This window comes from Mesoplodon densirostris, chromosome 1, assembly GCF_025265405.1.
Source record: "Mesoplodon densirostris isolate mMesDen1 chromosome 1, mMesDen1 primary haplotype, whole genome shotgun sequence".
Classification (NCBI taxonomy): Eukaryota; Metazoa; Chordata; class Mammalia; order Artiodactyla; family Ziphiidae; genus Mesoplodon; species Mesoplodon densirostris.
In genome coordinates this window covers 107,696,428-107,719,251 of record NC_082661.1, presented here as the reverse complement: position 1 = coordinate 107,719,251, position 22,824 = coordinate 107,696,428, and the positions used below count along the sequence as shown (strand labels likewise).

At 43.5% G+C, this 22,824-nt stretch overlaps 1 long non-coding RNA gene across 2 annotated transcripts in view; it reads right to left on the bottom strand.

The window, feature by feature from the left end:
• LOC132495624 (uncharacterized) overlaps positions 1 to 22,824 on the bottom strand; it is a 30,499-nt gene that overhangs the window by 4,490 nt on the left and 3,185 nt on the right. Inside the window, exons 3-5 of one of the 2 annotated variants that reach the window (XR_009533322.1) lie at positions 21,647 to 21,793; positions 18,350 to 18,524; positions 2,023 to 2,141 (exon numbers count right to left, since the gene is read on the bottom strand). This is a non-coding gene — a long non-coding RNA (uncharacterized LOC132495624). The remainder of the gene's footprint in view (positions 1 to 2,022; positions 2,142 to 18,349; positions 18,525 to 21,646; positions 21,794 to 22,824) is intronic. The other variant, XR_009533321.1, reaches the window with a different exon arrangement.

Here is a 22,824-nt window from a genome sequence, read left to right as displayed (position 1 = left end):
AAAAAAAGAAGACTTATGAGAATCTATGAAACCAAGTCAAGATTGCCCTTCATTGGGCTTCCCTGGTGGCGCAGTGGTTGAGAGTTCGCCTGCCGATGCAGGGGACATGGGTTCGTGCCCTGGTCCGGGAGGATCCCACGTGCCACAGAGCGGCTGGGCCCGTGAGCCATGGCCGCTGGGCCTGTGTGTCCGGAGCCTGTGCTCCGCGGCAGGAGAGGCCACAGCGGTGAGAAGCCGCGTACTGCAAAAAAAAAAAAAAAATAAGATTGCCCTTCATTGAGGCAAATTTACATTTATAGAGGAAATTTCCATTTGAAAGGGAGTCTCTCTCTGTACCAGAAATAGAAGAATAACTAAATCTCAGGAAACTCTTAATCAATAGCGAAGTCTAAGACTTAAATCTGCACAACTACCATACCCTTCATTTCTTTTGTTTTTACATAAAGATGGTATTGAACGGGATGTCTTGGGCCATTTCACGGTGTTACTCAATTTCCTGGGTATCTCCCAGACCCACAGAAGGTACATGTTATACAACTGTTTGCACAACAGTGTGAAGGTAGTTCGTACCACAAAACTATATACTTAGTGACTTCCCTGATGATCCAGTGGTAAAGAATCCGCCTTACAAAGCAGGGGACTCGGTTTCAATCCCTGGTCATGGAACTAAGAGTCCACATGCCACGAGGCAACTAAGCCTGCACGCCACAACTACTGAGCTCATGCACCTCAACTAGAGCCCACGTGCCACAAACTACAGAGCCCACGTGCCCTGGAGCCTGCACACCACAACTACAGTAGAGGAAATCCACATGCCACAAGTAGAGAGAAGCCCGCGCACTGCAACAAAAGATCCCGCATGCCTCAACAAATCTCCCACGTGCCACAACTAAAACCCAACGCAGCCAAATATAAATAAAAATAAATAAATAATAAATAAAAATTTAAAACTATATAGTTAAAATTATTTAAATGGTAAATGTCGTGTTATGTATTTGTAATTACAATGGGGAAAAAATGTAGTACTGATATATGTTGCAATATGAGTGAACATTAAAAACCATCCTTAGTGAACAAATCCATTCAGAAAAGGCCACCCAGATCCCATACTCATCTTCTCTGTTTTAAATCCATCAAGGTTGTCAAAATGAGGGAAAGTCTCGGTAACAGTTCCATAAAAAGAAAACTGGATCAAGATGGAAAAAGACATTTTCATACAGTTGGGATTGCTGGTGAATGTGGAAGTGTGCCTCTGAATTATTATACACTGTGGAAACCATGTGATTTCCTCATTTGGGAGTTATGTGCTGGTTCTGTTAGGGGAAACACTGACTGAAACCGCCCACCCGGGCCAGGAAAAGACAGTAACAGTTTGCATGAGTTATTTTACTACGGGAGATCCTGGTAAGGAACAGGGAACTAACAAGCCACCACCAACCAGAAGAATATGGGAAAGGTCAAAAGGAAAGCGGAGACGCCAGTCCACATGTCCTAACAACCTCCCAGAATCCTCCTCGCTGGAGTCCATCTTGGCTGAGCGTTGCATATGCCACCAGAAAGCACCCTGAGTCAGAATGATCAGGCAGAGACAACCCAGAAACTACTCCCATCACCATAAAACCCAACTCTTCAAGCCACGTGTCAGAGCAGTCCTCCTAGGTTCCCTGACCCTCCTGCTCTCCGCCCAGGCACCCCATCCCAGTAAAGTCTCTTGCTCTGTCAGCACGTGTGTCTCTGTGGACAATTCATTACCAAGTGTTAGACAAGAGCCCACTCTTCAGCCCTGGAAGGGGTCCCCCTTCCTGAAACAGTTCCTCAGGAGAGTGTCCCTTTTTTATATAAAACACGCTGGAGTATTTTGTGTGATGTTGCAAATGTGAGTGCCTTTTACCATTACTGAAAGTTTTCTGTATGTTTGAAATTACTGGAAAGTAAATCACTTTTCTAAACAACCATATCAATACCATGCCACAAAAGCAGATAAGACTGACAACAAACTTTGTAACAGAGGCCAAAACTTACCCAGACAAAGTCAACTGAAGTTGTGATGCTAATTCCCCTTGTAGGAGTCCACATGGTATTAAGAAGCACTGTGGGAAGAGTATATTAGTAGCCACCATGTCGGGGGTCCTCTGGATGACCTGGTGCAGGAGAAACAGTGAGATTTTAGGAATACAATTTTCCATATCACTTCACAAAAAGTTGTTAGAATAAATACATTCACTAAAGTTGAAGAATATGAAATCAGTATGCAAACATCAGTTGTGTTTCTATACATTAATAATGAACCATCAGAAAGAAAACTTAAGAAAACAATCCCATTTACAATTGCATCAAAAAGAATAAAATACATAAGAACAAATTTAAGCAAGCACAGGAAAGACCATACTCAGAAAACTATAAAGCACTGATAAAGAAATTCAAGAAAACACAAACAGAAAAATATTCTATGCTCATGCATTGGAACAATGACTTATTAAAATGTCCATTCCAACCAAAACCATCAATAAATTCACTGCAATCAGGATATAATACCCAATGGAATTTTTCATAGAAATAATTATCCTAATATTAGTATGCACGTGGGAAAAAAGTAACTTCACTATGGAAAACCTGACATTCATGACCTCAACCAGGTGACCAAACTTAAGACTGAAAGTGATAAGTTGCCTGAGACCATGTTCCCTTGATATACAGTGATGAGGAAGCACTTTACCTATGTAATCTGCATCTTCAAAACCCATAACCCCAGCCTAATCATAAGAAAAACACCAACAGGGACTTCCCTGGTGGCGCAGTGGTTAAGAATCCGCCTGCCAATGCAGGGGACACGGGTTGGATCCCTGGTCCGGGAACATCCCACATGCTGCGGAGCAACTAAGCTCGTGTGCTACAACTACTGAGCCTGTGCTCCAGAGCCCCCAAGCCACAACTAATGAGCCCATGTGCCACAACTACTGAAGCCCACGAGCCTAGAGCCCATGCTCTGCAACAAGAGAAGCCACCGCAATAAGAAGCCCGCGCACTGCAACAAAGAGTAGCCCCTGCTCACAAGCCCACGCGGAGCAACGAAGACCCAATGCAGCCAAAAATAAATAAATAAATTTTTAAAAAGGAAAACACCAACAAATTCCAATGCAGGACAGTCTACAAAATACCTAACCAGTCCTCCTACACTGTCAAGGTCATAGAAACAAAGAGACTCTAAGAAACTGTCAAAGCCCAGAAAAACCTAAACGGACATGATGACTACGTGTCATTTAGGATCCTGGAACAAGAAACGGTGTAACAAAGGGAACCTGCATGAAATACGGACTTCAGTTAATAAAGTATCAACGTTTTTTACTTTTGACAATTGTGTAGAAAATGAGAAAGAAGAAAAATTGAAAGTCAAATAAGAGAAACCTATTGTACCAAACGGAAATCTAGAGAAAATGGGCTATTTCCTTCTAAAAATGCATTACAAAAATGGACCCTGAAATAAGGAAAATTAAAAAGACCAATTAACCATGAGAGACCTCCTCCTCCTGCTAGTTGTCTTCTCACTGCCGTGGGCTTTCCCTCTCCCAGGAGGGGGAATGAACAGGCACAGAGCTGTTCAGATCTCTCTAAGATCTAACCCCACCCAGTGTTTTCATCTCCCCCAGCCACGCATCACCAGTGAGGACACCTCAGGAAGAATCATGGATTATTGATTCAGATGTGTCAACTAGGACTTTTTTATTCCCAGGGGCTGGACACAATTACTTAAGTAAAATAAATTAACATTTATTTTAATGGTAGAACTAAATTAATATTTGCAAGTTTAAGAATGGGTTTGGACCTGGCAGTTTCAGGGGCTCACACTCTCTCAGTGTGACATTACTCCTCTCCAAACCTTTGTCCTGCTAAGTGACTTTGGGTGACCCCATTCACAGACACAGTCTCTCTCTATATCTGGGGTCTCCAGCAACTCTAGGCTGACAACCACTCACCATCCATTTTCCTAGAAAGGGAAAATGGTTTCCAGAAAGGAAAAAGGTTTTTCCTTTCCTGGTTCCCAAGAAAAGTCACAGATTTAAATGTCTTTGCCCTTGCTTGGGTTACATTTTCATCCTTGAACCCATCACAGGAATCAGAAGATGGAAAATGAGATTGGCTAGACATGGATCATAAACCCATCTTCAAGCCAGGTGGAACATGGGATCAGCCCTCTGGAACTGTTTGGACTGGAAACGGGAGATGTAGTTCCCAAACGAAAGCTGAGATGCTGGACTTGGGGATGAGAACCGACGCCAATTTGTAAAAAGCAGCATATTCCATATCAATGACACCTCATTGCACAGTACAGAATATGACATAAAAGGATGAAAGCGGTTCACTTAGGGCCAGGGACCAAGGCCACACTTCCAGTGCTCTTACTGCCCTCTCATAACAGCAAAAAATTCTTCCACTTGCTGAAAAACCAGAGTAGGTATTGGTGGTAAACTCAAGCCTCCTGCCTTGGGCATCAGGTCCTCACATCTCAGAGGTAGGCCTGCAATAGCCCATGTGCCCTGAGAAGACACACATACCTTACTCCTGCCCCTGAGAGGTGGGAGCCCTTGAGTCATGCCAGCCCCCCGGCCATATTAATTTACCCATCTCTGAAGAATAATATTGCTCATTTTCTAGTTTCTTCTCTCTCCTTTAATAAGGGAAGAAACCAAATACTAGTGTAGTAAGGAAACTCTTGCTCAATGAAGTAGTAGGAGGCTCAAGAACTATTCCATACCATATGATCCGTGATTGGCTGGCTTTCCAGAGGCCACATGGATGCAAACAGCTCTCCAATACCATGCAGCCTCAGTGTGAACCTCCCATTGGAAGGCCCAGTTGCTTCCATATCTTTGATTCTTAAGGAGTATGAATGTCAAAAGTTTCTTACCACTGGAAGGCCAAAGGATTGCAGGGCCATGGTCTGCTGTAGGGTTGTTGTTTCAGGGACACACTCGAATGCTTACAGGGTTATTACCTCTCTTGGCAAGCTATGAGGCTGCCAAGGGGAGGCCTTTTTCTCAGCCACATGGATGTTGGTAACTGAAACATCTCAAAGGAATGTCTATACTGCCCAGGTAGCTGTTCAGTTGCTCAGCAACATGGTCAGCTCACTAATTGTTCATGGGAGCTTGACAGTTCCCAGGCTGGACTGACCTAGAGGACCACAGATGACTGCCTGGATGGTCAGAGGTCAAGGGCTGTCCTGTCTGAGACTTGATTGTCTATTGATGCCCACTCAGATGGGACAAAGGATCCATCCAGTCCCAGGAGGGCCCAACCAGCCCTCAAGAAGGCAGCACCTGGGGGCTGGCAGGTCACTCCACCCAGTCCTGTACAAATCTACACATCTCTACTGAGTACTTCCCTATGCTGGAACCTGGGGCTACTGAGGCAGAGTGGGGCCAGCATCACCCTTGCCAGGTGGGACGGCAGAAGGAAACCATGCATGACTTCTGACACCTTCCCCAAAGCTTGACTGAGGATGAGTTGGATTTGAAACAGTCAGAGACAAAAACAGACATTTCATTCTTCTCTCAGAGCCCAGGCCGCGGGGTGGGGTTGGGGGTGGGGGTGCGGTAGAAAAACAGTGGTCCAGCTCAACTCCCTGACTCATGTGTGACCGTGGGCAAACCCTGTCCATCCTGAAGGCCTCAGAGAGAAGGACGGGAGGGCAATGAGGGCCAGTTGTGCTTAAACCTAACTCTAACCCTAACCCCAAGAGCCCTAACCTCTAACCTTAACAGCCTAACACCTCTAATCCCAGACCCCTAGACCCTTAACCCTGACCCCCAAACTCTAATCCCTGACCCTGACCCTTTAACCACAACCCTCTACCCTGACTCTCAAACCCTGCCCCACAGCCCTAAACTCTGACCCTAAACCCTCACACTGACTTCAAACCCCAGGCCTAAACCCTGGCCTAGTGGATACCGAGGGATGACTGTATGAACTCTCCAAGAAACCAACGAATTAAATCTTCATGACCTTCAATTTAACAATGGTTTCTTAGATTTGACAGTAAAGCATAAGCAATGAAAGAAAAAAAATAGATAAATTTCAGATTTCTACTTTTCCACATCATACCACCAAAAACATGCTAAAACTAAAAATGAATTCAGTAAAACTGCAGGAAAAAAAATCAATACAAAAAAATCATTTGTGATTCTATACACTAATAATGAACCATCAGAAAGAGAATTTTTTTAAAATCCCATTTACAACTGCATCCAAGAAAATAACTACGAGTAAATTTAACCAAGGACCTGAAAGACCTGCACACTGAAAACTGTAAGACACCAATGAAAGAAACTGAACAGACACAAGTAAATGGAATAATATCCCGTGCTAATGGGTGAAAACAATATTGTTAAAATATGCATTCTGGGCTTCCCTGGTGGTACAGTGGTTAAGAATCCATCTGCCAGTTCAGGGGACACGGGTTCAAGCCCTGGTCTGGGAAGATCCCACATGCCGCGGAGCAACTAAGCCCGTGCGCCACAACTACTGAGCCTGCGTTCTAGAGCCCGCGAGCCACAACTACTGAGCCCACGTGCCACAACTACTGAAGCCCGGGCGCCTAGAGCCTGTGCTTCACAACACAGAAGCCACTGCAATGAGAAGCCTGCGCACTGCAACAATGAGTAGCCCCCGCTCGCCACAACTAGAGAAACCCGCACACAGCAACGAAGACCCAACGCAGCCAACAATAAATTAAATAAATAAAAATTTTTAAATAAAATATTTTAAATATGCATTCTACCCAATATATGTACACATTCAATGTAATCCCTACCAAAATTCCAATGACGTTTCTCACAGAAACAGAACAATCTTAAGATTTCTGTGAAACTACAAAGGACCCAAAATAGTCAAAGTGACCCTGAGAAAGCAGAACTGGATGGAGGCATCTCGCTCCCTGACTTGACACTACATTACAAAGCTAGTGTGGAATTGACACAAAAACAGGCACACAGACCAGAGGACCAGAATAGACAGCCCAGAAAAATCTTATGGGTGTGTGGTCAGTTAATCCACAAGAAAGGAGCCAAGAACATACACCAGGGAAAGGACAGTCCCCTCGATAAACGGTGCTGGGAAAACTGGACGCCACAGGCCAAAGAACAACACTGCGATCTGTCTACACCACACACACAAACTAACTAAAAACCGAGCTTTCCTCAGTTCCTCTGAAGACAGACACCCTCATTGGTCATCCACGCACAGGAACCTTCTCCCCACTTTTCCTCACTTTTCCTCACCTTTTCCTTCAGCGGCACCCCCTCTCGACAGGTCCTGAGGAGATCGGGCCCCTGTCAGAGAGAACGGGACCCCACAATGTCCCAAAGCTGAAGCCTCAGGGGGTCCTGAGGAGACAGGGGCCCCTGTCAGCTGACCGCGGAGCCAAGGCCGCTGGCAAAACGCGAGTTGCCGCGCAGGGTCAGGGAGGCGGGCTCGCGTTCCCTGCCAGCCAGCGGGAACGGAGCAGACCAAGCCGCCCTTACAGTTCAGTGAAGGCCCCGCCCGCTGAGGGCAATTCTGCTGATCCATTACACTGTGGAAATTCAAACTGAAATAGAGCCAAATATCCCATGACTTCTCCAAAATAGTTAAGGAATACTTAACTGGAAACTGTATGAAACGAAATGATGACTGTAGACACAAACTTTAAAACTTACACGAAATTCACTCAAACTTATTAACAGACATTTATTATAAAATGCAAAACTATCAAAATTACAGAGACAAACACAGAAGAAAATCTACATAACCTTGCGTTTGGTCTGTAGACCATGAGCTTGAGTTTTAACACACAACACAATAAGCCAATCCACAAAAGAAAGTCATATTATAGACTTTATAAAATTAAAGATTTGTACTCTAAAAGACCTTATTCAGAAACTGAAAAGCCACAAACTGGGAGAAAAATCTTTGCAAACCACATAACCAATAAAGGATTTGGACTCAAAATAGGCAAAGGCCTCTAAAGCAACCCCATAATAAATGGGGGGCTTCCCTGGTGGCGCAATGGTTGAGAGTCCACCTGCCGATGCAGGGGACACGGGTTCGTGCCCCAGTCCGGGAAGATCCCACATGCCGCGGAGCGGCTGGGCCCGTGAGCCATGGCCACTGAGCCTGCACGTCCGGAGCCTGTGCTCCACAACAGGAGAGGCCACAACGGTGAGAGGCCCGCGTACCGCTAAAAAAAAAAAAAAAATGGGTAAGGATTAGAACACACACCTCACCAAAAAAGATATACAGGTAGTGAAAATCATACAAAAATATGTTCAACATCATGTACCTTTAGGGAATTACAAATTAAAGTCATGAGGTATCACAGTACACCTATTAGGACTGTTAAACTCCAAAAGTATGACAATACCAACTGCTATAGGTGAGGAACAACAGGAACTCTCCCATTTGCTGGTGGGATGCACGTACAGCCACTTTGAAAGACAGTTTGGCAGTTTTTCCCAAAGCTGAACAAGTCTCACCTTGAGATCCAACAATCGTGCTTCCAGTATTTATGCAACTGCTTTGAAAATCTATGTCTAGATATGTGTATATGTACGGCTGAGTCATTTTGCTGTGCACCTGAAACTATCACAATTGTTAATCGACTATACTCCAATATAAAATAAATTTTTTTAAAAAAACAAAGAAAAGGGACTTCCCTGGTGGCGCAGTGGTTAAGAATCCACCTGCCAATGCAGGGGACGCAGGTTCGATGCCTGGTCTGAGAAGATCCCACATGCCACGGAGCAACTAAGCCAGTGCACCACAACTACTGAGCCTGCGCTCTGGAGCCCTCAAGCCACAACTACTGAAGCCCACGCCCCTAGAGCCCATACTCCGCAGCAAGAGAAGCCACTGCAATGAGAAGCCCGTGCACCGCAACAGAGTAGCCCCCTCTCACCGCAACTAGAGAAAGCCCATGCACAGCAACAAGACCCAATGCAGCCAAAAATAAATAAATGAATAAACAAACAAATAAATAAATAATAAAGAAAATCTATAGCCAAATGCAAACAAAGATGCAATTATGCACAGCACCACTACTCATAATGGTTAAGAACTTGAAGAAATCAGGATATCCTTCAATAGAGGAATGCATAAGGAAAGTGGGGTACATCCAGGTCAAGCAAAGTAGAATATGCCATCCCAAAATATGCCCCTCTGGCATAAGGATTATTTCAGTCTGGTTCAAAAAAAGGGAAAAAAAAAAAGAGTCTCAGAAAACTGAGCAGAGGTTGCTCTTTTGTGAAGGATATTTACAATAGAAATCTTCATTTGTAAGGTTGTGTCCCTCTTTGCACAAGAAATAGGATGATTAAATCTCAACTAACTCTTATCAACGTACAAGTCCTGACTTAAATCTGCATACAACCATACCCTTGTTTACTGTGCTTTGCATGATAACCTGCCATAACTGGTTTCACCCCTTCCCCAAGGTCTTTCTTTTGTTTTTATCTGAAGATGGTATTTAAGATGATGGTTTTGGCCATTTCAGGCAGTGACTCAGTTTTTCTGGATAGCTCCCCTGTATAGAGGAGATATACATATTATTACACTTCTGGTTTTCTCCTAGTAATCTGTCTTTTTGTTTTTTTAAGTGGGGGGGGGTTCTCAACCAAGAACCTAGAAGGGTAGGGGGAAAATAGTTTTTCCTCCCATACACATGCAATGGAATACCACTCAGCAATAGAAAGGAACGAACCATTAAGCAACTATACTCCAATAAACATTTTTTTTAAAAAGGAGGACCTGAAAGATACTATTCTGAAGAATAACAACACTGTATTTCTAGCAAGTAAAACTTTAAATGAAATAATAAGTATGATGCTGTCAAAAAAAAAGGCATGAACCATCAACCCATGAAAAGACAAGAATAAATCTTATGTATATATTGTTAAGTGGAAGAATCCAGTCTGAGGAGGATGTACAGAGTATGACCCCATTTATAACATTTTGGAAAAGGCAAAACAGCACAGATAAGCAGATCATGGGGTGGGGGTTGAGGTATTCCACACGATACTGTAGGATGGATACCTGTCACTATGCATACATCTAAGCCCATAGATTTGTAGAGTCCAAGGAGTCAATCATAATCTATTCAAATTTATTTAGAGTGTAGGAGTGTCACAGGATGGAATACACAACGCGACAGAATGTAACTGTATAAGAAATGTATGAAAAACCTCACTGTAGGCAGTGGGGCAAAAGGCACTGACCTAAGTTAACCTTGGAAATCACTGGAATCTGTAGACTAAAGGCTAAATGGACCATACAAAAACAGTGGACCTTATTTTATAAAGTTCTTTCCAGGGTGTAGTAGCTAACAATTCTGAAACCACTGTACATGGAATCTGGAAAAGAGAAATGAATTGATAAATGGCAGACAGTGGGAGTCAGGCTCCTCAGGGTGGGAGTGGGAAGTTACAGATAAGCAAAGGGAGAGCCTCTGCCCTCCTAATCCTGGATCTGAGCTTCCTGGGAGGATAGTGTGGGGAACTGACTGGCCAGTGGAATGCATAGATCTTTACACTGAGAAGGCTCTGCAGATGTATGTACCTCACACCCCACCTTTCCACCCATATCAGCTAGAAACACTCAGACCTCCGAAATCAGCCAATTGCAGCTTTTAAGGCATTCTTGCCCCCAAGCAAATAAAAGAGCATGAGGGCCTTGCATTACCCCTAAACTGTCCCAGAATCCAGGCCCTAGGGGTTGGAGCCAGGATGGGGGTGCCTGGGCCTCTGACCAGCAGCTGGCTGGAAGAAAGGAGACCAGTCCTGAGGGCAGGGATTCCCTAAAGTCTGTGAGCCCCAGTATCCTGATGGGATTCATCCCCAGTGAGGACATGGGTGGGGCCTGCAGTGGTTCTGTTTTCCACCCAGGCCCCTTTGATGAACCCACGGCAGCACTGGGCTCAGAAGTCTCCTGGTGGTGTTTCAAACTCTACCACAGTGGTTTTACAAAGGAACAAGAGAAAGAAGCTGAGCTCCTGACGGCCACTCCTTCTGGCTCTGAGTTGCTTCCAACAGGACCAGTCACCTGTAGGTAGCCTGCTGTACCGGCCTGCCCCCACCCGGCCTTTCCTCCTCCTCCCTGCAATAATTCCAGCATGGACCCCTCTCCCAGGCCACAGGCATCTGTGCAGCCACTGCATCCCCATCTCACCTTGGGGGCTAACAGGCCCCTCGGAGGACTGGGATCCTACCGCTCCCCACACCCCAGGACGCAGCCCAGACACCCAGGGCCTCCCAGGCTCCCACTCTCCTTCTGCCCCAGTGACTGCCAGCTCCTCCTCCAGAGCCTAAGGCCAGTCCCCACACTAATTCTCCTCTACAGCCACAGCCCTGGCCCAGGCTTGATCTTGTGCCTGGTTCTGTAGGCCATGACATAGCTCCCTGCCTCCATGGTGCATCTCACATCCCACCCCAATGTGCTCTTCCTGAAGCATAAATGAGACCTCCTGTAATCCCCCAAAGGTTTCCCCACTTTTGCTGGGGTGTGTGGTGGGAGAAGTGTTTGCCAAGGCCCTGAGAGCCCCCGGCATCCCCACTACGCTGCTGGCTCCTGGGTTCCCTGTCACTGAGCACCTCAGCAGGCCAGGTAACAGACATAGCACAAAACCCTAGAATCGCTCACCTCAGGAGGGGGCTGGCACTGCTGCTGTCTGATCAAACAGAGCAGAGAAGGGTTCCCCAGCTGGGACACAAACACGGCACAAGTGGCCTCTCCCTCACCCATCACATCACCCCAGTGGGACTTGAGGGAAGGAAGGACCGAGGCACATGTTAGTTCCTAAGCAGGATGGCGTGGGCTCAGTCGTGTTCCCTCAAATTCACATGCTGAATCCCTAACCCCCAGGACCCCAGGATGTGGCTATATTTGGAGATGGAGTTTTTAAAGAGGAGACGAACAATGGAACAGGATAGCAAGCCCAGAGATAAATCCATGCACCTAAGGTTATCTAATCTTTGACAAAGGAGGCAAGAATATACAATGGAGAAAAGACAGTCTCTTCAATAAGTGATGCTAGGAAACCTGGACAGCTACAAGTAAAACAATGAAACTAGAACACTACCTAACACCATATACAAAAATGGACTAAAGACCTAAATGTAAGGCTGCACACTATAAAGCTCTTAGAGGAAAACATAGACAGAACACTCTACGACATAAATCGCAGCAAGATCTTTTTTGACCCACCTCCTAGAGTAATGAAAATAAAAACAAAACTAAACCAGTGGTACCCAATGAAACTTAAAAGCTTTTGCACAGCAAAGGAAACCATAACCAAGACAAAAAGACAACCCTCAGAATGGGAGAAAATATTTACAAATGAAGCAACTGGCAAGGCATTAATCTCCAAAATATACAAACAGCTCATGCAGCTCAATATCAAAAGAACAAACAACCCAATCGAAAAATGGGCAGAAGACCTAAATAGACATTTCTCCAAAGAAGACATACAGATGGCCAACAAGCACATGAAAAGATGCCCAACATCACTAATCATTAGAGAAATGCAAATCAAAACTACAGTGAGGTATCACCTCGCATTAGTCAGAATGGCCATGATCAAAAAATATACAAACAATAAACGCCGGAGAGGCTGTGGAGAAAAGGGAGCCGTCTTGCACTGTTGGTGGGAATGTAAATTGATACAGCCACTATGGAGAACAGTATGGAGGTTCCTTAAAAAACTAAAAATAGAACTACCATATGATCCAACAATCCCACTCTGGGCATATACTCGGAGAAAACCATCATTCAAAAAGATACATGCACCCCAATGTTCACTGCAGCACTATTTACAGTAGCCAGGACATGGAAGCAACCTAAATGTCCATCAACAGAGGAATGGACAAAGATGATGTGGTACATATATACAATGGATTACTACACAGTCATAAAAAAGAATGAAACTGTGCCATTTGCAGACACATGGATAGACCCAGACACTGCCATACAGAGTGAAGTAAGTCAGAAAAAGAAAAACAAATACTGTATATTAATGCATATATGTGGAATTTAGAAAAATTGTATAGATGAACTTATTTACAAAGCAGAAATAGATACACAGACGTAGAGAACAAACGTATGGATACCAAGGGGGGAAGGGAAGGGTGGGATGGATTGGAAGATTAGGATTGACATATATATACTACTATGTATAAAATAGATAACTAATGAAAACAAAGTGTATAGCACAGGGAATTCTACTGAATGCTCTGTGGTGACCTAAATGGGAAGGAAATCCAAGGAAGAGGGGAATATATGGATATGTGTGGTTGATTCACTTTGCTGTACAGCAGAAAATAACACAACATGGTAAAGCAACTATACCCCAATTTAAAAAGAAAAAATAGGGCTTCCCTGGTGGTGCAGGGTTCAAGCCCTGTTCCAGGAAGACCCCACATGCCGCGGAGCAACTAAGCCCGTGCACCACAACTACTGAGCCTGCGCTCTACAGCCCGCGAGCCACAACTACTGAAGCCTGTGCACCACAACTACTGAGCCCATGCGCCACAACTACTGAGCCTGCACTCTACAGCCCATGCTCTGCAACAAGAGAAGCCACCGCAATGAGAAGCCTGTGCACCACAACGAAGAGTAGCCCCCACTCATGGCAACTACAGAAAGCCCGCATGCAGCAATGAACACCTAACACAGCCAAAAATAAATAAATAGAATAAATTTATTTTAAAAAATAAAGAGGTGACCAAGGTAAAAATGAGGTCACTAGGGTAGATCTTAATCCAATAGGATTGATGTCCTACAAGAAGAGATTAGGACACAGATAGGCACAGGGGAAGACTATGTGAGGACAGGGGGAAAAGATGGCTGTCTACATGCCAAGGAGAGAAGCCTCAGGAAACACCAATCTGCAGACACCTTGATCTCAGACAGCATCCAGGACTGGGAGATGTCTGTTGTTTAAACTGTCTGTTCTGTGGTATTTGTTATGGCAGCCCCTGAACAGACTCACACAATTATGGACAATTATGCTTAAACCTAACTCTAACCCTGACGGTTCTCACCACTTTCATCCCACATGGTCTAAGAAGTCCTAGCCATAGTAATTAGATTTAAAAAAGAAATAAAAGGAATCTCATGACAGAGGAAAAACTGTCACTGTTTGTGGATGACATGATACTCTATACAGAAAATCTTGAAGACCACACCCAAAACCAAATAGAACTCATCAGAAGGTTCAGTTAAGCTGCAGGATACAAAATTAATTTACAGAAATCGGTTACATTTCTATACAGTCACAACAAACTGTCAGAATGAGAAATTAAGAAATCTCAATGACATAAGAAATCTCTTTGTTAATGACAATGACATTAACAAAGATAAAATACCTAGGAATACATCTAACCCAGAAGGTAAAAGACCTATACTCAGAAAACTGGAAGACATTGATGAAAGAAATGAAGATGACACAAACAAATGGAAATATACACCATGCTCCTGGATTAGAAGAATTCATATTGTTAAAATGATTCCACACCCCAAGGCAATTTAGAGATTCAATGCCATTTCTGTCAAAATACCAATGGAATTTTTCGGAGAACTAGAACCAAGAGTTCTAAAATGTGTATAGAACCTGAATTGTCAATACAGTCTTAAGAAAGAAGCACAAACCTGGACATATCATGCTCCCTGATCTCAAACTATACTACAAATCTAAAATCATCAAGACAATATGGTATTGGAACAAAAGAAATACACACATGCCCATGGGACAGAATTGACAGCCAAGAAATAAACCCATGCTTACATGGTCAATTCATCTATGACAAAGGAGGTGACAATATACAATGGGGAAAATATAACCTCTTCGATAAATGGTGTTGAGAAAACTGGACAGCTACATGCACAAGAATCAAACTGGAATCCTTTCTTTTTTTTTTTTTTTTTTTTTTTTGCTGTACGCGGGCCTCTCACTGCTGTGGCCTCTCCCGTTGCGGAGCACAGGCTCCGGACACACAGGCTCCGCGGCCATGGCTCGCGGGCCCAGCCGCTCCGCGGCATGTGGGATCTTCCGGGATCGGGGCACGAACCCGTGTCCCCTGCATCGGCAGGCGGACTCTCAACCACTGCGCCACCAGGGAAGCCCTGGAATCCTTTCTTATACCATCTAAAAAACTAACCTCAAAATGAATCAAACACTTCAATATAAGACCTGAAGCCATAAAACTCCTAGAAGAAAACATAGGCAGTACAATGACATAAGTTTTAGCAATATTTGTTGGATCTGTCTCCTCAAGCAAGGGAAATAAAAGCAAAATAAACCAATGGGACTCCATCCAACTGAAAAGCTTTTCAACTGCAAAAAAAAACATCCACAAAACAAAAGGGCAGCCTATTGAATGTGAGAAATATTTGCAAGCAATACAGCTAGAAATGGTTCATACACAAATAGACCAAGAACTCACTCACACAACTCAACCTCCAGAAAAACAAAAATCCAAATAAAAAATTGGCAGAAGACTGAACATGTTTCCAAAGAATATATAAAGATGGCCAAAAGACACATGAAAACATGGTCAGCATCACTCATCATCATGGAAGTGCACATCCAAACCACAATGAGATTATCACCTCACACCTGAAAGAATGGCTATCATCCAAAAGATAACAAATAAAAAGTATTGCTGAGGATGTGGAGAAAAGGGAATCCTCATTCCCTTTTGCTGGGAATGCTCACTGGTAAAGCCACTATGGAAAACAGTATGGAGGTTCCTCAAGAAATTAAAAATAGACATAGCATATGATGCAGGTATTACACTTGGGGGTATCTTTCTGAAGGAAACCAAAAAACGAATTCAAAAAGATATACACACCCTTATGTTCATGGCAGCTTTATTGGCAATAGTCAAGATATGGAAGCCAGCACAGTATCCATTGATAGAAAAATAAAGAAAGTTTCATATATATAGTTTCTCTCTCTCTCTCTCTCTCTCTCTCTCTCTCTCTCTCTCTCTCTCTCTATATATATATATATATATATATATATATATATATAAAAGAAAAAAGAACGTAAAAAAGAACCAAAAAAAAGAAATCTTACGAGAACATGAATGGATCTAGAGGGCATTATGCTAAGTGAAATATGGCAGACAGAGAAAGATAATTACCTTATGATGTCACTTATATATAGAATCTACAAAACAAAACAAATGAAAACAAAACAAAATGAAACAAATGAACAAACACAACAAAACAGAAAGGGATTCATAGATCCCAAGAACATGCTGATGGTTAGCAGATAGGAGGGGGGGTGGAGGGATGAGTGCAATAGGTGAGAAAGATTGAGAGGTTCCAAACTCCTGTTATAAAACAAATGTCATGGGGTGTGAAGTACAGCACAGGGAATAGAGTCCATAATACTGTAATAACATTGTATGGTGACAAATAGTAACTAGACTTATCTTGGTGATCATTTTGTAGTGTATAAAAATATCAAGTCACTATGTCATATACCAGAAAACTAATATGTAATATTGCCCGTCAAGTATACATCAACTTTAAAAAAGAAGAAAAAATACTATCTTAAAAAAAAAGAGTGTAGGGGAATTCCCTCGCAGTCCAGTGGTTAGGACTCCATGCTTTCAGTGCTGAGGGTGCGGGTTCGATCCCTGGTTGGAGAACTAAGATCCTGCAAGCCTCACAGCGCAGCCAGAAACATTTTTTTAATTAAAAATTAAAAAACAAAAGTGTAGTGAGATAAAGAGCAGATGTAGAAGAAACTTTGAAAGGATGAGGGTTGAAAGGTCAAGTGTCCGCTGAAGTTTGACTTTCAAGTGGCCCAGACAGATTGAGGATTTGAAGAGGAACAGCCATGTGATGCTAATGGAACGTTATTTGTTTCTTTGCTTAAATAAGGTTTATCATTTTTTTAAAGAAGTTTTGAGTTCACAGCAAAATTGGGCAGAGTACAGAGAGGTACTATATGCCCCCTGCTCTGCTGTTACTGCTCTCCCCACCTACCCCCTCCCCACCCACACAGGTGCTCAGAGTTTCCCTCTCCCCAACTATCCTATCAACATTCTGTGTGTTGGTCACTATCGATGAATCTACATGGACACATCATGATCACCAGAATCCAGAGTTTACACTAGGATTCACTCCTTGTGTTGCACAGTCTATGGGTTTTGACAAATGTGTCTCGCCATGAATGTATCACACTGAATAGTTTCACTGCCTTAAAAATCCTCAGTGCTCAACCTGTTTATCATGCCCCACCCCTCAACCCTGCCACAAACCCTTGGCAACCCACCCTTTCTTTGGTTTGCCTTTTCCTGAATGTCACATGTGGTTGGTACCCTAAGCTATGCCACCTTTCCAGATTGGCTTCTTTTGGTGAGTGATATGCACTTAAGGTGCCCCTCCCGTCTCCCCATGGCTCCATCTCTCTCTCATATCTTTTCAGTGCCAAAGAACATTCTGTTGCATGGATGGAGACCAGTCTGTGTGTCCATTCACCTCCTGAAGGACATCTTGGTTGCTTCCAAGTTTTGGCAGTTATGAATAAAGATGCCATAAATGTCCCATACAGGTTTCTGTAGAGATATAAGCATTCGACTCATTTAGGTCCATCAATACCAAGGAATTCAAGAGCTGTATCGTAGGGTACAAATGTGTTTCATTTTGAAACACACAGCCCATGTTCACAGAGCTTCTAAAGATGGTAGCTGAGAGCATATCAGCATGCTGAGGAATCAAGCCAAGGAAGGAGGTAGAATTCAAAGATGCCAGCAAGGAAGATGTGGCCAAGACAGAACCTGACCTCCACCCTCTTAGAGCTGAAGGCTGGTCCTGAGAATTAAACAGACACAAGACAGATTCACAGAAGGGAACCATACACATTTATTTCCCACAAGTTTTACCTGACCCAGGGCGCCCTCCTAAGGAAATGAAGAAAGACCCAGAGAAGTGACAAAACCTAAATTCTTTTCTGTTAGGTTGAACAAAGAGAGGTGATGTGGAAAAGGAACTACACTAAGTGAAGAAGCTAAGGAAGATGAGAATTAGGTTGAACACGGTCTGTTTGTACAGAATTCTCTCATTCTCCACTCTCTGCCCTTGACGATCACAATGTCACTCTCCTTCCAGGAGAGGGAAGATGTCTTCTTGGTGGGGCGGCGGGGGGGGCATGACATGTTATCTGTTGCTTCCAAGAAAAAGAAGGGGAAGGCTCAGCATACCCTTCTGCACCTGGTGTATTGGGGGGGGGGAATGTTGTTTTTGCTTTGTTTTTTGAAGTGTCTGTAGCTCAAGACAATATTCTGGTTTCCTTTACATCTAAGTCCTTTACCTGGCGTCTGGCTTCTGACAGGAAGAGGGGCACATTTTTCTAACATGATGGACTGGGCAGGCAGAGGAGGATAAGATGCGTGCGGGCCCGTGCCTGTTCTCGTCTCATGTGTTGGGAAGATGATTCTGCTTTTGCCAGATGGGATCTGTCCATGAACAATCTAGCAAGATATCAGCTGAAAAGAGGAAAAGCAAAGGTCAGAAGAATGTGGAGAAGATGGATGATAGATGCTGGGGTTTCCTGAGCAATGATTTCATCAGAGGCACATGCACATCCCTGGTCTCTGGACCACCATGTTTAAGGCTGATTTGGTGTGTAGGTCATTTTCAATGTATGGTGGTACCATCAGGCCATTTCGGGGTACTGTCTCTGGCTCATCTAAGTGGTGCCGTCAAGCCCATGTAAGACGGGGCTCACCCAGGGATGCCATGGTGCCAGAGAAAGGGAGACAGAGGTATGTCATTGAGCTTAAGGTATTTCTAAGAGAGTGACTTCTCTGAAGTGGCTGAGGTAGGAAAGCAAATGAATATCTGTCTCCTTGTTTGTTGGGTATGGGAATGGGGGCATTGTTTATCTTCTGGACGAGGTGAAAAAACTCTTAAAGTGAAGGTGTTTCTACAAGGGGTCTGTCAGGATGAGAGGGTGCAGATCAGTCCATATGCCAAGAAATCCAGAGAATCTATAATGGCTCAGACTCAGGCCTTTTCTCAGAAATAGCCAGAGAGAGGAGTTGGCTTTGGTCATCACAAAGCTAACTGGCACCTCAGTAGTCTCGACAGAAAGTCCCCAAAATGAATTGATTTGCAGGGGCCAGCATGCCTGCAGCCCTCTGCCCTCACGTCTCAGCCCCCAGGTGGGGTACCTTTCACAGGAGAGATTTATTTCTTCCTAAAAAGAGGTAAAAAGTGTCTCTCTTGCATGGCTCTTTTCTTAAGTAACATTAATTCAAAACAAACAATATGTCACTAAGGCATATTTTGAGGGAAATGCCCTCAAATGCCCCCACTCCCCTGATTACAGGGGAGACTTCAGGGTCCTCTTAGGTGGGAAGCACGAGGACTAACCATCTGCATCCAGGATCCCATCTGTAAGACCACATAGATGTGAAATCAACATAAATGTAAACAAATCTGCTTGTGTGTGAGAGACAGAGACAGAGATAGAGACAGATAGACCCTGAGAGAGATGCACCAAACCATTCAAGATGGTCACCTCTGGGGGTGGGATTGGCAAACCTCTTTTCTTTAGGTAATATTTCAATTTTTTATAACATGTATTACTTTAATAATTATAAAAAGATTACAATCATATGTCAAGTGTGATCCATTCATCACTCATCTATGGAGTAATTAAAGTACAATATTTTATTTTTAAAATAAAAATGATTTATTAAAAGATTTATTACAAGGACAATAAACATTTATAACAGTAAAGTAATGAATTCTAAAGGAATTAAGAATCAAGTAAATAACAAAAGTTTTTGGTGACTCAGTACCAGGCCAGCTAGGTGGCAGTACATGGCAGGGTTGGGGCAAGTTTCTCTAGGAGGTTGTTTGTGTTCTGAATCAGCCTCCAATAGAGGTGAGGAAAAAGGTGTACAAGAATTGTACACTGAAAACATGCAGATTAGAAAAGACAGTCTAGTTATTTATTTATTTTATTTATTTACTTATTTTTCTATTTATTTATGGTTGCGTTGGGTCTTCGTTGCTGCATGCAGGCTTTCTCTAGTTGCGGAAAGCGGGGGCCACTCTTCGTTGCCGTGCGCAGGCTTCTCACTGCGGTGGCTTCTCTTGTTGCGGAGCACGGGCTCTAGATGCACGGGCTTCAGTAGTTGCAGCATGCGGGCTCAGTAGTTGTGGCTCACGGGCTTAGTTGCCCCGCGGCATGTGGGATCTTCCTGGACCAGGGATCGAACCCGCGTCCCGTGCATTGGCAGGTGGATTCTTAACCACTGCACCACAAGGGAAGCCCCCAGTGGAATATTACTCAGCCATAAAAAGAAACGAAATTGAGCTATTTGTAATGAGGTGGATAGACCTAGAGTCTGTCATACAGAGTGAAGTAAGTCAGAAGGAGAAAGACAAATACCATACGCTAACACATATATATGGAATTTAAGAAAAAAAAAGATCATGAAGAACCTAGGGGTAAAACAGGAATAAAGACACAGACCTACTTGAGAATGGACTTGAGGATATGGGGAGGGGGAAGGGTAAGCTGTGACAAAGCGAGAGAGAGGCATGGACATATATACACTACCAAACGTAAGGCAGATAGATAGTGGGAAGCAGCCACAGAGCACAGGGAGATCAGCTCGGTGCTTTGTGACCGCCTGGAGGGGTGGGATAGGGAGGGTGGGAGGGAGGGAGATGCAAGAGGGAAGGGATATGGGAACAGATGTATATGTATAACTGATTCACTTTGTTATAAAGCAGAAACTAATAAAAAAAAAAAAAAAAACACAAGGGAAGTCCCGTCTTGGGTGTTCTGGATGACCTGGATGTGGTAGAAACAGTGGGATTTCTAATTCCAGTTTTCCACATCAACCCACCAAAAATCTATTAGAGAAATTAAGAAAACAACCCCATTTACCATAACATCAGAAGAACAAAATACCTAGGAATAAACTTACCCAAAGATGTGAAAGACCAGCACACTGAAAATCTTATGACATTAATGAAGAAATTGAAGACGTAAATAAATGGAAAGATATCCTGTGCTCATGGATAGAAAGAATTTGTAGTGCTAAAATGTTCATTCTACCCAAATATACACATTCAATGCAATTCCTACAAAAATGCCAAAGGCATTTTTCACAGAAACTGAACAAACAGTCCTGACATTTGTATGGAACCACAAAGGACCCTGAACAGCCAAGGGGATCCTGAGAAAGAAGAACAGCAGCTGGAGGAAACTCACTCCTTGACTTCAAACCATATTACGAAGCTACAGTAACCAAACAGTGTAGAAATGACACAAAAAGAGACAAAGGGGCTGTAAGAATGGAATAGAGAGCCCAAGAATAAGCCCACACACATGTACTCAGTTAATTTATGCCAAAGCTGCCAAGGACATACACCAGGGAAAGGACAGTCCCCTCAATAAACTGCCTGGAAAATGGAACATCACAAGCCAAAGGAGGACACCGGACACTGCACCACACACAAAACTCACTAAAACCCACAATTTTCCACATCAAGCCCCTCCTCTGCTGGGTCCTCTGAAAACAGACACCACCCCCAGGCAGTCAACCAGGCAGTCAGCACAGCAAGCTTCTCCCCACTTTTTCCTCACCTTTTTCTCCCATGGAGGCACCTCCCAGCCAGTCCTGAGGAAACCGAGCTCGTCTCAATGTGGATGCAGCCCTGCACTGTCCCGAAGCCAAATCCTTGTAGGTTCCTGAGGAGGCCAGGCTCCTGTCAGCTGTGCACAGGGCCAACGCTGTGTGCAGAAAAGGCAGGTGCGCACTGGTAAGAGGGGCGGGCTTGTCACCCTATGCTGGCAAAGTGGGAAATGCAGGCTGCACCCACTCCCAGTTCAGAGGAGACCGAGTTCCCTGCTGGCTGTCCTGCTGAATCCACTAATGTTTGGAAATTCAAACATATGGCAGCAAATATGCCACGGCTTCTTGAAAAATAGGTATAGAACAATCAGAAACCATATGCAATGAAATGAATGTAGATACAGACTTTGCAACTTACACCAAAAGTCATTCCAAAGTGTCCACAGACAAATTTAAAATATAAAACTATAAAAATTATAAAAGAAAACATAGAAGAAAATCTACATGACCATGGGTTTGGTCACATAGATCATGAGGTTTGACTTTTAACACACAACACAAAAAGCCAATGCACAAAAGGAAAAAAGTTAATAACATGTTCTTTGTAAATTTATTTTTTTTATTGAAGTATAGTTGATTTACAATGCTGTGTTAATTTCTGCTGTACAGCAAAGTGACTCAGTTATTATACACATATATATTCTTTTCCATTATGGTTTATCCCAGTAACGTGTTCTTTATAAAATTAAAAATTTCTACTCGGTGAAATGCCTTTTTCAGAAAACTGAAAAACAAGCAACAAACTGGGAGAAAAATATTTGCAAAACACATATCTGATAAAGAATTTGTACTCAAATTATACAAAGAACTATAAAACAAAAAACTGCATTAAAAATGGGTAAAGGGGCTTCCCTGGTGGCACAGTGGTTGAGAGTCCGCCTGCCGATGCAGTGGACACGGGTTCATGCCCCGGTCCGGGAAGATCCCATATGCCACGGAGCAGCTGGGCCAGTGAGTCATGGCCACTGAGCCTAAGCGTCCGGAGCCTGTACTCCGCAACGGGAGAGGCCACAACAGTGAGAGGGTAAAGATCTGAATAGATGTCTGGCCAAAGAAGACATGATCAACATCATATACCATTAGGGAATCACAAAGTAAATCAAGACAGCGATACGGACCTATTAGAACT